Source organism: Lissotriton helveticus, chromosome 12, assembly GCF_964261635.1.
Source record: "Lissotriton helveticus chromosome 12, aLisHel1.1, whole genome shotgun sequence".
In the NCBI taxonomy this organism is placed as follows: domain Eukaryota; kingdom Metazoa; phylum Chordata; class Amphibia; order Caudata; family Salamandridae; genus Lissotriton; species Lissotriton helveticus.
In genome coordinates, this window is record NC_136073.1 from 284307352 (window position 1) to 284325129 (window position 17778).

Here is a 17778-nt window from a genome sequence, read left to right on the forward strand (position 1 = left end):
ACATGGCCCCTCTGGCGGAGGTAGCGGAGGCGTTCGGGGCCCGGGTCATCTCTTACGCTGATGACACCCAGCTTCTGTTCACTTGCAGGAAGGGTGAGGTCTTCAACGGCGGCAGAATTAAGGACTGTTTGAGCGCAGTCTTTGCGTGGTTCCAGCGGCACAGCCTAAAGTGCAACTCAGACAAGTCTGAGCTGCTCTTCTTTGGCTGTGCCCCAGACGCAGACTGGAAGTCGTGGTGGCCCCAGGACATGTTCCCCCCTGAGGCTCCTTTAGCTCAGGTAAAAAATCTTGGAGTGGTGCTTGACGTTGATCTATCTTTTCGTCCCCACATCCTGGGACTTGTAGGGAAATGCTTTAGCATCCTCAAGATGCTCAGAAAATTTCTGCCCCTGCTCTCTTTGCAGTACCGCAGGAATATAGTTCAGGCGTTGGTGGGTTCTCGCCTGGACTATGCAAATGCGCTCTTTGCGGGCCTACCTAAATATTTGATATCTAGGTTGCAGGTCACACAGAATTCGGCGGCCAGAGCCATCTATGGCCTGCCGAGGAGAGCAAGAGCCTCAGTGCTCCTAGCCAGGCTTCACTGGCTACCAATTGCGGAGAGAATTAAATTTAAACTCCTCACATTGGCGTTTAAAGCTCTCCATGCGACCGGCGCTTTCTACCTTAGGAAGCGCACTGCTTTCTATGTGCCACGAAGGTCTCTGCGGTCGGCGGACCTGGCCAAAATGGAGGTGCCTGTGGTCAAACGTGTGCGGATGGGAGGTCGCTCTTTCCAACACGTAACAGCTTGCCTGTGGAATGCACTCCCTCTTTCCCTCCGGAAAGCAAATAATCTCTTGGCCTTCAGGAAGGAGCTGAAGACTCTGTTCTTCACCGAGTAACCCGCGTTTCTGTAGTCTGTTTACCTTTTGGTTTTTCTGTTTTTAGGGGCATCTTTGCTAAAGCGCCGGGACACCCTTTGGGGTAGCCGTGCGCTCTAAAAGTGTGCCTAACATTAACACTATGTCTAATTACGGCACAAGATCTAAGCCACACGCAAAATCAGGCTATGACAGATCGAGCAAATTCTGTTAAGAGCATAAAGAAAAAATCAGAGGCACAAAAAACATTAATCTACCGCACAATGAGAGAACTTCAACAGAAACCCATGGATACAGTAAAGCATGACCACCTACGGAAATTAAAATCAACATTGAAAAAACTTAAATGGGAAGCTAATAAATCCTTGGAGGATAATCTATGGGCAAAACTTCACTCTGATATCAAACAAAATGGTGGGGCAAGATTCTGGGAATCGGTAAACTCGTTTATAAGACCTACGCACCATGGGGTCTCATCTAACATTACTGAAGAGACATGGGAAAATTACCTTGGAATCCACTTTATCCAGGCAACGGGAAACAACCAGGTGTCAACAACGGACCGCGAGATGGATACTTGTAAAAAACTTTCACTCAACAGCGACATCAGCTTCCAAGATGGCCACAACTCGACTCTAAATGATGATTTGTCGAATTTACAAAATATTATCCAGCGCCAAATTAAGAAAGGAAGAAGTGAGGGAGCTCCAGGACCAAATGGAATCCCGCCAATTCTTTACAAACAAGATGTGAAAGGTTGGGCAGCAGCTCTCGAACCCCTTTTCTTGGAGATAAGACATTATAACATCCTGCCAAGTTCCTGGAAGGGTTCCATCTTTTCTCCAATTTATAAGGCAGGAGACAAGGCATCCCCTCAAAATTATCGATTGGTGGCCTTAATCGAAAATGAGGCAAAATATTTCGCAGGCATCCTCCTAGACGAGTTGCTGGCATGGGCTACAGAGAGATCCTTAATCCCGGTCAACCAGATAGGCTTTGCCAAATCAGTAGGCACAATGACCAATATTTTGACCATGGGCATGCTTATAGACAAGGCAGGATCAAATAAAATGCCTATCCATTTCTGCTTTATAGACTACAAGGTTGCCTTTTATCATGTAAACCGGAACATGTTATGGTCTAAACTGAATGGCTGGGGGATACCGAGACCTCTGTAGTATCTGCTAATTAACCTTTATACAGAGGCCTGGGTACAGATAAAGGTGGGGGATGGATCAGTTCTGTCCAGGCGCATACAGACCAACAAGGGCCTGAAACAAGGCTGTATCCTAGCCCCCACTTTATTCAACCTGTTTTTAGGCGACCTTGTACCGATTCTAAACAGCTGCAACTCCCACGCTCCCAAGCTAGGAGGGATCCAATTACCTTGTCTACTTTATGCAGACGATATTGTCTTAATAAGCCATACAAAGGTAGGGCTCCAACATCTCCTGAACGCAACACATAGCTATTCAAATGAAAATGAGCTAACAATAAATCTGGAGAAAACCCAGACGATGACCATCAGCAAGAATAAGAGAAAAGTAACATCATGGTTCTGGAACAAGACAAGAATTGGAGACACCCCAATATACAAATATTTAGGAGTAAAGATCGATAACAGCGGGCAGTTCTCCACTCAGAGAACAAGTATACAAGGAAAAGGGCTACCTTTTGCAATTTCACTGAAAGCACTAAACAGCAAACTTTCTGGTCCCTCTCTTCTGCCTCTGGCACAAGTAATCTGCTCTAAACTCCTCCCAACAATCACCTATGGGAGTTAGGCACTTAGAGGAAGAGACGCCAAGAATTATTTTCAGCCTGCCCAAGCGAACCTCACCAGCACAAATCAGGCTAGAATTTGGCATTGAACAGCTGCTCTTGGCAAGACAGGGAGCCTATATTTCAGCCTGGGACAAAGTGAGGAAATGCAAACAAGGATCATTAAATGAGCACCTATAGACGGAGCTAGTGCAACATCCATCCTCACCAGCAGCCAAGTTCCTTATGGGCAGCCTGGTAAATACGGGACTAAAGCAGCTCTGGGACACCCCAGTAAACCATACAACACTTAAAAAAGAAATCGATCAAACAACTATCGTGGGTCGAAGACAAGGCAGCCCTTTCGAAAAGAACGCACAGCTGGATGACCCTGAATTCTTACTCAACGAAAACACCACAAAGCTACTTTGGTGTGGGTTACGCCAACTCCGTTAAAATGTGCTTCTTAAAGTTGAGGTTAGGCCTGCTACCCTGCATTCAAAACTTCCCACGCTGGATAAAAATCAAAGCTGGCTCCCTTTGTCGGTTATGCGGCTTAGCGCAAGAGGTCATGCTGCACTTGATATGCTCCTGCGAGAAACTGCTGGACGAACGGAAATACTTGTTGAAACACCACTTTAATCAACGAGAGATCCGTACACGAAGGAATGTTGTTCTTGCCTGCTTTTCATCCCATTACCCTCAGCTGAACTGCAGTTTTGTAAAATGTATGAAGGCAGTGGAAAAGAAGATGCCAAAATTTTATCTCTAACGGTTTCGATATAGCTGATTAAACATTACACCACTCACTGTCATGGCTGACTTCATGAGAACATGAGGCTACCGGGAAAGCAAAACTATTTTATAATACAAAACTGATTCCAAATTTAAAAAAATCAATCGCACAGGAAGATATCCTGTGCACAATTGAACCGAGGAGCTGTGATTGCGTTATACCGATTTTACCAAACGTGTAGTTTTTATAATTTTTCTTCTTTTAATCTGTTTTATACTACAATGGTTTTAAGTAACTATGCTAAATAAAAAATACTTACTTACTATTACTTACAAGATGACCATACACATACAAGGCTGGGCACGCAGAAAGGATACCACACACATACTTCATGACATATCCCAGCCAGCTCCTAAACATTTGCACAGCATCACACCCTGTGCTGGCAGTGTCCCCCAACCAGACATGTGAACAGTGTAGGCAGCAGTAGCAAATCACTATCAAGATGGCTGCATGGCAGCTAAAATAGCCATCACACATGACAACATTTTCAGGGTCAGAATGGACTGAAGACCCTTTCACCCCTGTCCAAATATATGATGCCTGCAAAGAGCCTTGCAATGTTGAAGTTATACATGGAGCATGGTCCACAGGCAATCAAATGCGAACAGAAACAGAACTTTAATCAGCAAGGACACTGACAAAAGACACAACAGAAGTAACTATTTATTCACAGATTGCACAGATGTAGCGGTACAACAATTGTAGACAACAGCAAGGCTCAAAATGATGTAAAAATGCTAGATACCATGCACAGGTGAAACACAAACAGGAAGGCCAGTGTCCATATCACAGGGGGAGGGCAACACAGCAGAGCAACAGGGCCAGCATCCATGGCAGGTGAGAGTACAGCATAGCAGAGCAACAGGGCCAGTGTCCATGGCAGGTTAGAGTACAGCACAGCACAGCAACAGGGCCAGCAACACACCCATGTTCCAAACAATGTACAGGACTAGCACACCTGTATGATGCACACATGTGTGTCGGGGACAGCAAGCCCACTTGACTGTGGTGACAGAGCCCCAGGTGCTGTGGGGCTAACAGTGGCTTGGCAAGCTGGAGGGCTGTGTGGACCAGGTGGCATAGTGGCACGTGGAGGTGGAGTCATGCAGATCTCTGACACAGTGTGGGTGGATGAGGTTGGCGGGGTGCCCTTCCACTTTTTGGCAATATTAAATGGCTTCCCTGTCTTGGGGTTGATGGGAAGTGGTGATGACACAACAGGCACACCCCCAACTGTCCCACATCAGGTGCAGACACTGGCACTACCTCTGGAGATGTGCTGGAACCCGCGGAACGCTTGGTCTGGCTATGTCTGGACCACCTTCCCCTCTTTGCCAGGTGTACCCCCCATAGTGCCCTCCTTTGCCTTCTTGCCAGGGGTGGTCTCTACACTGCCCTCCTTTGCCTTCCTGCCAGGGGTGGTCTCTACACTGCCCTCCTTTGCCTTCTTGTCAGGTGTACCCCCTACAGTGCCCTCCATTGGCCTTCTCGCCAGGGGTGGTCTCTACACTGCTCTCCTCCACCTGCATCAATGAACGTGGAATTGGGGTAGATGTTTTTGGTGGATGTGTCCCTGTGCTCTTCCTAGGTGTACCCCTGATATACAAGACCTCCTCAGTGGCCACAGACACTGCATGTGTAGGTTTCTGTGATGTACAACGGACAGGAGAGTCTTGTGCTGGTGATGCCTCTGCAGCATGTGAGGCTGATGTCTGCCTCATTGCTCTTCTGGCCTTGCCCTTCCCTGACTGGCTCTTGTCTGTGCATTCTGGGGTGGCCATGCTCTAGTGGGGATGGTGTCTGTGGGCAGGAGTGTTTGGGCTGTGTCTGTTGTGTGCTCCTGTTGCTGTACCTTTTTGTTGACGCAGGCAAACCGTGCACACTGTCATCTGATGTGGCCACTGACTGGGGGGTGGACAAAGGAACCTGAGCTGCAATGGGAGCATGTGCCTGTTGAAGGGCTGACGTGACTGTGGATGACAACGCCTGGACTGTCCGGTGTAGCCCACCCACTTCTGAGTGTATGCCCTCCATGTATGCAATCACCTGGCCTAATTTCTTTTCATGGTCACTGAAGGCATTGAGCAAGGCGGTCTGGTCCACACAGAGCTGGCGCAGGAGCTCAACACACTCTGCACTGAGGGCAGCAGGGGGGACAGGTGCAGGGGCAGGGGTGCCAGATGTGAATGTGACTAGTCCCCTCTTACTGACACTGCTACGTGCAGCACCAGAGGTAGTGGATGGGAGGCTGGGGACTGGCCGCTGGGTGGTAGATGATGATGCAGACTCCCCATCCCCTGTGCCTGCCAACATGGATGCATCCCCGCTGGCATCTGATGATGTGGTACTCTGTGTCTCTGGCACAGATTCCTCCTGCATACTTCTGTCCCCCTCAGATGCGCTGATGGGCTCTGTGTCACTGGCCTCCGCTGCAGCTGTAGTGCTACTCTCTCCACCACTTATTTCTGGCTCATATCCCTCCGTGGTCTCTTGCGAATCTGCATGAAAGAGAGATACAGGGTTGTGTAAGTGTCATCATCTGGTCACACGCATTACAAGCAATTCAGTATAGGAGATCTATATGGTAACCGCCACACCTGCAATCACTGTGCAGCAACACACTACATAGACCACAACAGTGCCTGTAATGCACAAATTATGCCATTAATTAGCCATGTTCATGCAACACAGCACTACTCCCTGCCCGTAGATAGAGCGCCCCACCCCCCAACTCTCCCTGCCCTAGGGACATGAGGTGGATACAAAACTTATTACCAATGTCAGACCTTCAGGGAACAGGAGGGGACAAAACACACATCTATTAGGTCATTACAGTCCGCAATGCCAAGTAGGCCATAGCAAGCACCATGTGGTAACCTGGGGCACATTGTTGTCTGATGTGTGGGCCTCAACGATCATGGTGCATGCAAAGTAGGCATACCTGAAGTCACACTCAGAAAGTTGACACTGCAGTTCACCCCATTATGGATTCCCCACACTATCCCAATGAAGAATGACCATGTGGAGCCTAACCCATCTGGCAATGCGAAAGTACATCAGTTATTATCAGCTCAGTAAGGCCAGGGTGGGCCAATGCCTGATAGAATGACACATCACAGCAGCCACTCACATTATACAGCACATCACAGCACCTCACGCACATCACATGGGTCTCCGGTGCCACAGGCCCTGTACACATGCATCCACTCCCAGGAAATGTCACCCTCCCCAGATACTCACCACCCCTGCCTTGCAGCCGATGCTCCCTCAGACGTGCATACAGGTCTGGATGAGTCACTGCCAAGATGCGGGCCATCAGTAGAATCATGCCGTGCCAAACGCCCAGTGCATGGTAGCATCCCCAAGGTTATCTCTGCCACTTGCTTTGCCAGCTGGCTGATGTCGTCCCACCTCTTGTGACAGTGGGTGCGTTGTCTGTTTGAAACCCCCAGGGCTCGTACCTTTTCTGCAATGGCCCTCCACAAGGCCTTACACTGGTGTACCTTGAGCTGCAGGTATGAGAGAAAAGAAGGGTAAATGTCCAGTTACACATCTATCAGAACAGTAGCAATACACAGACTCATGACTAATTGTAACCTCCCTCCCTCCAAAACTGGGGGACCCCTCACAAGGACACTATGCATGGCCCAGACATTTGTTATTGCATGCACACATTGGGGCGTATATGCTCCATGATATTCCCACAAATACATGATGCCACAACACAATATGCATCGACAGAAGTGTGTAGGTCTGCAGTAATCCAGGGCATAGATTTGGCATATCTACTATTTAGTGTGAAGGAACTGGAGCAAGGAGCATGTAAGTTTGGTGATGTATAATCGTTTTGGTGGGCAGGCACTGAATCTACTCTTTGGGTCACACTGACTCAGACTACAGGTGCACACAGAAATATTCACACATGCAAATACTGTCCTGGCACCTACATGGCTATCAACCGTTGGCTCTGTATGTCTGACAACGTAACACACAACACACACACATACAAGTCCAGGCATATACAAGAGTGACATTGTGACACACACACTCCCTTGCCCCTGGCGACAGCTAGTCTGTCTGTGTTTCACACTACACCATGCCACCAGGCATATTCTGCAGCTGCGCAACTACACGTCTGACCCCCCCCTGCCCTGCAGCTACCTTCATGGTGACTTACCACTACATTGGGACCACCAAACAGCCTTGGGTACTGTGCCAGCACCTCATCCACAAGGACATCCAGCTCCTCATTTGTGAATGGACTGGCACGGATCTTCTCTGTCCTTGCCACTCCCGGGGACATGTAACACCTGTGGTGGTAGTGAGTGGTGAGGGGTCCCAGGCAACAGGCTCTTCAGGCAGCAGCAGGAGAGGGTCCCAGGCAGCAGGCTCTTCGGGCAGCAGCAGGAGAGGGTCCCAGGCAGCAGCAGGAGAGGGTCCCAGGCAGCAGGCTCTTCAGCCAGCAGCAGCTTGAGAGGGTCCCAGGCAGCATGCTCTTCAGACCACAGCAGGAGAGGGTCCCAGGCAGCAGGCTCTTCAGGCAGCAGCAGGAGAAGGTCCCAGGCAGCAGGCTCTGTGAGCAGTGGAAATGTGAGGCTCACTGCCACAGATTTATAGCCCCCTGGGGTCGTTTGGAAACTGCAAAGCAGCAACAATTGGCTGTCCAGGTCTGCCTCTTTCAAAAGTATCCAATGACCGCCTCCGGAGCACACCTTCCGCGACTTTCAAATCTGCATAATGCCAACGTGATCATCGCTCCCATTGGCTGTAGGCAATGCTCCATGGCGGTGATGCACCGCGGGTGCCTGGGGTGCACTACCGCGATGGTGCATCATTCAAAAGTATCCAATGACCTCCTCCATGGTGGCGGAGCACACCTTCCGTGACTTTCAAATCTGCATCATGCCACTGCTTTCATCGCTCCCATTGGCTGTAGGCAGTGCTCCATTGCGGTGATGCACCGCAGGTGCCCGGGGTGCGCTACCGCGATGGTGCATCATTCAAAAGTATCCAATTACGGCATGCTCCGCGGTGGCGGAGCATGCCGACCGCCATGTACACATGCCCATATGCCAATGGCTACCGCACTTGTGAAAGGGGTGGTGCTGGCGTCACACCGCTGGGGACAGGCGGTAGGTACCGCGATGTATGCAGCGGAGCATGCCCACGGCCATGTACACATGCACATATGCCAATGGCTACCGCACTTGTGAAGGGGGTGGTGCTGGCGTCACACTGCCGGGGACAGGCGGTAGGTACCACAATGCATGTGGCAGAGCATGCCCACCGCCATGTACACATGCCCATATGCCAATGACTACTGCACTTGTGAAGGAGGTGGTGCTGGTGTCACACCGCCGGGGACAGGCGGTAGGTACCGCTGTTTTCATGACCATTAATGGTGATGTCAATCCTGTAGAGTGTATCAGTGCACAGCAGCAACATGGTGAAGGGCACATCATTGTACACACAATGCCATACTTCCATGTCATCCACACGTTCATTGTGACACAATTTGGTCTGTGGTCCCTGCCATGTTAGCTATGCATTTGATGGCTGATGATGCTTGACACTCTTGAGCTGGTGTTAATGATGTAGTACAGCTCTCTTTGCGGAGAGGAGTTGGCCTAACGGCTAGGGCGCTCGACCTCGGACCTCGGATCCAGGTTTGAGTCTCGGTAACGACGCAAAAACCTCCTGTGATTCTGAGCAAATCACTTAATCTCCCTGTGCCTAAAATGAATGCGTGTCCTCATGTAACGTAACTGGTGCTATGTAAAGCTCTCTGATACCTGATTCAGTTCGAGTCTAGTTTGCGCTATATAAAAAAAACTCTGCAAAATAAACTCTGCAAATCAATTTGATGTGGGTCAGTGATGACCTTGACAAGGCTTGTGTCACTGCTTTGTATCGTATCAGACTGGTGCATTCACAACAGCTCATGCACACAACTGAAAGTTTTCCTGATACTGTGATCAATGCGTTGATGGATGTGTGCAGAGTTTAAATGATGCATTGAGGTGTGACAGGTACAGTAGATGGGTATGATACAGACATGGTAATTTCAAAGACATTGGCGGATGTTGCAGCACCTTGCCTGCACATGTGAATTGTGTTCTTGAGTATGTGCGCATTCACATTCCACGATGTGTTAGTGGCACTTGTGTATTGTCAGTGGAGAGGTGTGCCCTCTGTGTGTATCAAAAGGCCACCCATGTAACCTGGTGTGCCATGCATCTCTCTGGCAGTCTTTGTTTTCCCATGACCTCATTGATGGTATGTGCTGTGGCCATCTCATGATGGTTGCCACTGACATTTTCAATTTTACATCTCAACTAGGAGGAGGCCAAATCTCCTACGTCACCTGACAGTGCTGGAGGACATGGAGAATGAGGCAATAATACGGAAATTCCGCCTGAATGGACCAACACTGAAGATCCTGTGTGATCTATTGGAGCCCCACCTGCAGCCTCGCCGTCACTATCCAACGGCATTCACACAGACATACAAGGTGATGGCAGCACTCCACTTTTTTGCAACAGGTTCCCTCCAGGAGACTGTGGCTAGCGCTGGAGGGATGTCGCAGCCCACGTTCAGCATGGTGCTGAGGGATGTTCTTGCAGCCTTGATGCTGTATCGGAATCGCTACATCCATTTCCCTAGGAGAGGAGAATTGGCTGCCGTGAAGGGGGACTTCTATCCCCTTGCGCGCATCCCACATGTTGTTGGTGCCATCGTTGCACCCATGTAGGTCTGGTGGCACCACAGACGACAGAGCACATTTATAGGAACCGCAACCATTATCATTCCATCAATGTGCAGGTTGTGTGCCTTGCGGACACGATCATGTCTCATGTGTGTGCAAAGTATCCGGGCTCGGCGCATGATTCATACATCATGAGGAACAGCATGGTGCCACGGATGATGGAAAATCTGCATCCTGAGCGTGCTTGGATTGTGGGTGAGTATGCCTACTGATATGACGTGCTGTGTTACCTGATGCACTCTGGCTGTGCAACATTGCAATGGGTGTTTGTCATTCACAGGTGACTCAGCATATCCCAGTAGGCCATGTCTGTTGAGCCCCCTCAGGAATCCCAGGACCCCGGCTGACATCCGCTACAATAAGGCCCATGGCAGGACCTGACGGGTAATCAAACGGACTTTTGGCCTGCTGAAGTCAAGATTCCGCTGCCTTGACAGGACCGGAGGTGCACTGGCATACTGGGAAGGTGTGCAAGATCATTGTGGCATGCTGTATGCTGCCCAACCTAGCCATCCACAAGGGGGTCCCCCTGCTCCTGGACGATGGTGAGGAACCAATGCCACCACCTGCTCAAGGACCTGAGTCCAGTGATGAGGACAGTGGAGAGGAGGAAGGAGTAGACCTGCGCCAGCAGCTCATCAACCGCTACTTCACTTGAAGGTGGGTGCTGTTGTTGTGAAGGGCTATGTGCGGATGTAACCGACAGGCACATGTTCAGTCACCTGTGTGTGGTAAATGTGACATTGACGATCCATATGGGGACGTATGCTGGACCCTATTTGTTCACACCTGCAGCCCATTGTCTAGTATGCCTGTTGTGTCTTGTGTATGTTTTGTGTAGTGTTCTGCCTGTGATGCCACAATGAGACCAGTGACCGTTGTTCTGTTGTGTATCCCTAGGTGCTACAGAAGCATGCTGCCCTACATACTGTACATCATTTGGACACATCATGGACATTGTCAACACTGTAACAATTGCACTAAAAACGATAATGCACAAAATCAGGTGCATCAGGTATTTTATTTTGAAAGTGGACATGTGAATTGTGCGGGAATATTTATATGAAGGTGGGGAATGAGCAGTGAGTTGACAGTCATGGTCGATGAGATGCAAGAGTAGACACCACATTGATGTGGTGACCCAGTCCAACAGACAGGTGCCATTGCCAAGGCAATGTGGCGAAAGACAGTCCAAACAGTGAATGCAGTGGGGAAGAGGGTTGTCTTCACGGCTGGCTCAGTGACTGGCGTGTGGCAGGTGCTTTGCCTCCAGAGATTCCCAGGCTCTTCTTTGGATGCCCCCTAGATCTTTTTGGCAGTGGTGGGCCTGCTGAATGGCCAGCGGCGTCAGAGGACTCGCCCCTCTCAGTTGGCGCAGGGGAGGATGGTGCACTGTCATCCTGTGGCACAACAGGAGGGGACATAGGTGGTGGTTGGGACACAGGCCTGTCCCTCTGCAATGCCACTTGCTGGCCCATGAGGTCCACCATCTGTCCAAGGCGGTTATTGATGGACCTCATCAGCAGGATGAGCTCCCTTAATAGTTCATCCGACTGGCCACTTGGTCCCTGGACCTCTTGGTAGGCCTGCACAACTCTGGTGAAGTGGTCCAGGGATGGTGTCCACTCCTCCCGAGGTCTGGTGGTGACCCTGGCCCTCCCACCTGCTATGCTGCCACGGACCTCTTGCCTCGCCACTGTGGGTCCACGCACTCTCTCCCTGCCCTCCACAGTCGTTGCTGTGGGCTGGTCATCCCCTGGGACAGGGAGGGTGCTGAAGGTGGTACTGGTGGTACTAGTGGTAGTGGCGGTGGTGGTGGTGGTGGTGGTGGCTGCGGTGGAGGCAGAGACTGTGACAGCAGGGGTCTGCTGCGCTGTTGTTGCAGCAGACGTGGTGGTGGGGAGGATGGGGCCCTGGGACCTCTGGGTCTGTGGCACACCAGATGGGCCGGGCCGGAGCTCATCATCCAGTCTGTCCTGGGAGTCCACATCTGAGGGTCCATGTGCCGGGGTGGAGACTGGCTCTGCTGGTCAATAGGGTGGTCCTCAGCAGTGAGTTCTTCATCACCTGTGGAGTAGATGGGGAATGGTCAGTGTTGGGCACTGTACAAGTATTGTGTCATCTGCGTATCATCGACTATCTGTACACTACACAATTATGAAGTCACCAGTAGTACGATTCATGGCAACACTGTGTGTAATATCATAGTGCAGAGGAACATCATTTACTCATACATGCTGAATGTCAATGCAAAGCATGCAATTGTTGTTGCGTTTAGAGATGCAGGTCTACCACACACACATACATTAGGAAGAGTTAAGATAGCTACCTACCTGTTAAGTGAGGGTGAAGTGTGCAATGGCTGACACATGCTCCTGGGTGGGGGAGGCCTCCATGCTGCTGGAGTGTGGGCCAGGGGGCGTAGTGATACAGGCCTCCCACCCCCAAACAGTGCTCCAATACAAGATGGCTACCTACCTGTAAGTCTGTTTGTTGAACTGTGCAATGGCTGATACTTGCTCCTGGGTGGGGGAGGCCTGTATCCTGCTCAGCTGTGGGCCAGGGGGCATGGTGGGAGTGGTAGTACAGGGCTCCCTCCAACAGACAGACATCACAAGCAAGATGGATACCTACCTGTTAGGTGAGGGTGAAGAGTGAAATGGCTGACACATACTCCTGGGTGGGGGAGGCCTCCATGCTGCTGGAGTGAAGACCAGGGGGCATGATGGGAATACTGATACAGGTCTCCCACCCCCAAACAGTGCTCCAATACAAGATGGCTACCTACCTGTAAGTCTGTTTGGTGAACAGTGCAATGGCTGACTCATGCTCCTGGGTGGGGGTGCCTCCATGCTGCTGGGGTGTGGGACAGGGGGGGTGCTGGGAGTGGTAGTGCAAGCCTCCCACCCCAAACAGTCCTCCAATACAAGATGGCTACCTACCTGTTAGGTGAGGGTAGAGAATGCAATGGCTGACACATGTTCCTGGGTGGGATAGGCCTCCATGCTGCTGGAGTGTGGGCCAGGGAGCATGCTGGGAGTAGTGATACAGGCCTCCCACCCCCAAACAGTGCTCCAATACATGATGGCTACCTACCTTTAAGTCTGTTTGTTGAACTGTGCAATGGCTGACACTTGCTCCTGGGTGGGGGAGGCCTGAATCCTGCTCAGCAGTAGGCCAGGGGGCATGGTGGGAGTGGTAGCGCAGGGCTCCCTCCACAGACAGACATCACAAGCAAGATAGCTACCTACCTGTTAGGTGAGGGTGAAGAGTGCAATGGCTGACACATGCTCCTGGGTGGGGGAGGCCTCCATGCTGCTGGAGTGTGGGCCAGGGGGCATGCTGGAAGTAGTGATACAGGCCCCCCACCCCCAAACAGTGCTCCAATACAAGATGGCTACCTACCTGTAAGTCTGATGTTGAACTTTGCAATGGCTGACACTTGCTCCTGGGTGGGAGAGGCCTGTATCCTGCTCAGCTGTTGGCCAGGGGACAGAGTACAGGGTTCCCTCCAACAGACAGACATCACAAGCAAGATAGCTACCTACTTGTTAGGTGAGGGTGAAGAGTGCAATGGCTGACACATGCTCCTGGGTGGGGGAGGCCTTCATGCTGCTGGAGTGTGGGCCAGGGGGCATGCTGGGAGTAGTGATACAGGCCTCATACCCCCAAACAGTGCTCCAATACAAGATGACTACCTACCTGTAAGTCTATTTGGTGAACAGTGCAATGGCTGACACATGCTCCTGGGTGGGGGTGCCTCCATGCTGCTGGGGTGTGGGACAGGGGGGCTGGGAGTAGTAGTGCAGGCGTCCCACCCCCAAACAGTCCTCCAATACAAGATTACTACCTACCTGTTAGGTGGGGGTGGAGAGTGCAATGACTGACACAGGCTCCTGGGTGGGAAGGCCTCCATGCTGCTGGAGTGTGGGCCAGGGGGCATGCTTGGAGTAGTGATACAGGCCTCCCACCCCAAAACAGTGTTCCAATACAAGATGGCTACCTACCTGTAAGTCTGTTTGTTAAACTGTGCAATGGCTGACACTTGTTCCTGAGTGGAGGAGACCTGTATCCTGCTCAGCTGTAGGCCAGGGGGCATGGTGGGAGTGGTAGTACAGGCCTCCCTCCCTCCCCCATACAGGCCTCCTAAGCAAGAGGGCTAGCTACCTGTTGGGTGAGGGTGGACAGTGTAATGGTGTTTAGGTATTGCAAGGAAGTACTTCTCAGTGTGTTGTTTGGCATTTGTTTGTACTTAACAGCCTCCGCTCCCCCGGCTACTCCTGTGAGACTCTCAGGAAGCAGTATGGCAAGCATCTTCTCCTCCCATGGTGTGAATGTTTTCGGCGGGATGGGATGGCCACTGCCAGTCACGTTCGCCAGCGTCCAGTTCTTGTTCCTCCTCTCCTTGACAACCCTCTTGAGATCATGCCACCGCTTCATGATCTCCTTCTTTGATCTTGGGGTGGTCCCTACTGCATTCACCCTTTGGACTATCCTTTCCCACATTTGTGTCCTCGTAACTAATGGTGTCTGTTGGACCAGGCTACCAAACAGTTGTGGCTCTACTTTCACAATCTCATTGACCATGACTGTCAACTCACTCTCGGTGAATTTGGGAATTTTTTGTGCTGTCATGGTGTGTGTTGGTTAAGGTGTTTGTGGGTGCAGGGGTGTGGGTTCAGGGGTGTGGTGTAGAGGTGTGAGGTATGTTGTGTGCTGGGGGATTGTTTGTGCTGGTGTAATGGTGGTGGTGCTGGTAGTGGTGGATGTGTGTGTGTGCTGTGCTCTTTTGCCTCTCCTGTTAGATGTGGTGTATGGCCTTCTCTTCTGGAGTGTAGCAAAGGATTGTGGTTAGTGAAGGGGGTGGCTTTATACTCAGCTGTGTGGGTGTGTCCAAGTGGAATTTGGGAGTCAGGTGTGTTGTGGGAGTTGTCCTGTGCTGTTTTATTTTTATTTGCATTTATTTGTTTTATTTGTTTGTGTGTTATGTATTTGGGGGCATGGCTAATTTTATTTGTGGAATGTTTGGCATCACTGCGGTGTTTTGGCATCATCCGCCATGTTTTTCATGTCCCGTCCGCTGCGGTGGCTATGCTGCAGCTCTTCCGCTATTTCTCCCATTCACTCCTATGTACGTCCGCGGCGGTCGGTACCGACCGCAACACCCTCGGGGATATCCTAATTTCCCGCGCGGTGTGTCCGCTGTCCTTGTGTTGCTTTTCTGCAGCTTTTCCGACCGCTGCGGTCGTTTTTTGACCATCACCGCCAGCGTCGGACAGCTTTGCTTGATCCGCTACCGCCGCGGTCGGTCTTTGGTGGCGGTTGATCCTAATGTGGCCGCCGGTGTATCCGCGGTGCAGGCGGGCAGTTGGTTTCCACCTCCCTGGCGGTTGGGGTGGTTTTCCACCCGCTATCCTAATGACCCCCTAAGTGTTTGATGATAATAGCAAGCCTGGAAAGTCTTAATTCACACACTTACTTTCCCTTAGCAATCTTTCTGTGCCCATGTACACTAGCGGCTATTAATAGGCATGCTGCATCATTCAGCATTTGCCCGACTGACTGTCTCACAGCTAAGTGGTCTGTAAATTTATTAGCCTGGCAAAGCCATGGTATTTGATGCTGATCTCCACCTCTTGATGATGTGCCTGTAAAGTTAGACCCGGTCCATTCAGGCTGAAGCCCTGTAGCACAAGGGGCTAAACATCCATCGAGGGCTGGAGCCATGTACTTCACCCTTTGAAAAACTCATCACTAGGAGCGTGTGAAGAACACATAGTTTGCTTTTGTGCAACTGCGCAACATTTTGGCAAAATATATCAACTGACGTGTAATTTACACAGCATGCAAATCTCCCTATATTGCAGCATTGCTTGAGTCCTCGTGTCAATTTCTGGTGCAAAAGCACATTTAAATAAAGCACTGTGGACAGCAGCTGCTCATGTGCTATTGTTCTCATGCGTTTGAGGAACTTTCCTGTTACAAACGGTTTAGTTATCTGTAAAATGTTACCCTGAACGGTGCATAATTAAGTGAAGTAGCATGATGGTGTCATTTCAGGAATTTCACATAGCAAGCATAAAGCTACATCCCTGGAATTACCTGAATTAAAGCAAGTATAATAAAATACATTCAAGCACACCTACTCATCACAGGGTGGGATGGGACCAGCAAGACTCATTGATCCCACCCCACCCTTTAAATAAACATCAAAGGGTGATGTTAGAGGCCCAGGCTGAAATATGAGCCCTGGAAGCTGTGCACTGTGTCAGCAAGAGTTTTGTAGGAACAGTGTGCAGGATCCAGTTCACAACTTCCCGAGCTGACTTGACACTGAACATTGTAGACCAGCATGCTCTGTGCAGCACAGCACTTCCATTTTCAGAATGTTGCATCCATTGCCCCCAAGAGGCAAGAAAAAGACTTTCCCTCTTGGGAGAAAGAAATGTAAATGTGGGTGGTTAGTTAATCAGCAAATGTAAAGGCTGCCCAAGAGCCAGTATAAACTTAAACTGATGGAATCACTTGAAGCTTCATGTGACAAAATATTATTCTATTTGAGATCCAATGTAATAGTGTTGCCACCAAGGTGCTGGACCGCATTCTTCAAAAGAAAACAATCTGGTTGGAAATTAGTAAACACTTATTTTGATAACACTAATTATATCTTAATCACTAAAACCCTGATTCTGAGATCGGCGTCTGACCACCAGACCACAGTTGAGGCGGTCTGGAAAACACAGCCAATCTGACTGCATCCCAACCACCATATTCTGAATACACGACCAAGCTGGTTGTGTTTCAAAATGCGTATTCTCAAGATATTTTTCCCCGAGCACGCAAGATTTTTTACTCTTTCACGTAGCTTTGCGTAGCGAGACTACACATATTCCACCCACCCCTAGTCATCAAGCCTTCTGACAAGGGGGAAATGTGGTGCTATGGGATAATAAAAAGTACATGGCTGAAGCCAAGAGACAGCTAGATTTCTCTTGCAACTACACTAAAACTACTGCTGGCAAAAAAAAATTCTACTTTTGATTGTTTCCACAATATGCTTTCTAAAGGGCACACCCTAGGTCTTTTGAGCACTGATAAGCTATTGTTTTTGGGTTCAGAGCAGGAATATCGAAGGGGAAATATCGATGACAAGAATATCAACTGACAGGAAAGTAATATCGATTACAAAAATATCGTTGTAATAAATATCGTTTACAAAAATAAAGTTTACTAAAATATCGATTTATTAATAATGTTATATATTTTAGTGTTTTTAATAAGAATTGTTTGTCATTTTATTATATGTTTTAGAATTGTTCTACCTATTAATGTATTTTAATTTGAATTTTGCGTTATTAGATCCGTAGCAGGTTGTGGGTTTATTAGGGAATAGGGTGAGAAGTAATTTAATTATGTAAAATTAATTGATTAATTAATGTGTTAATTTATTAATCAATTATAGTTTAATAATTAGTTGTTAATTAATTTCAATTAGTCAATTAATAATTAATTATGTTAATTGTTTAATTTATTTTAGGTGTGTGTTGTGGTGTTTATATATGTAAATGGTGTGAAAGGTGGTAAGTAAT

At 49.5% G+C, this 17778-nt stretch overlaps 1 protein-coding gene across 1 annotated transcript in view; it reads right to left on the minus strand.

The window, feature by feature from the left end:
* The window catches only part of LOC144798009 (ATP-binding cassette sub-family C member 12-like), a 2245771-nt gene that overhangs the window by 701470 nt on the left and 1526523 nt on the right, over window positions 1-17778 (minus strand). The window lies entirely within an intron of this gene.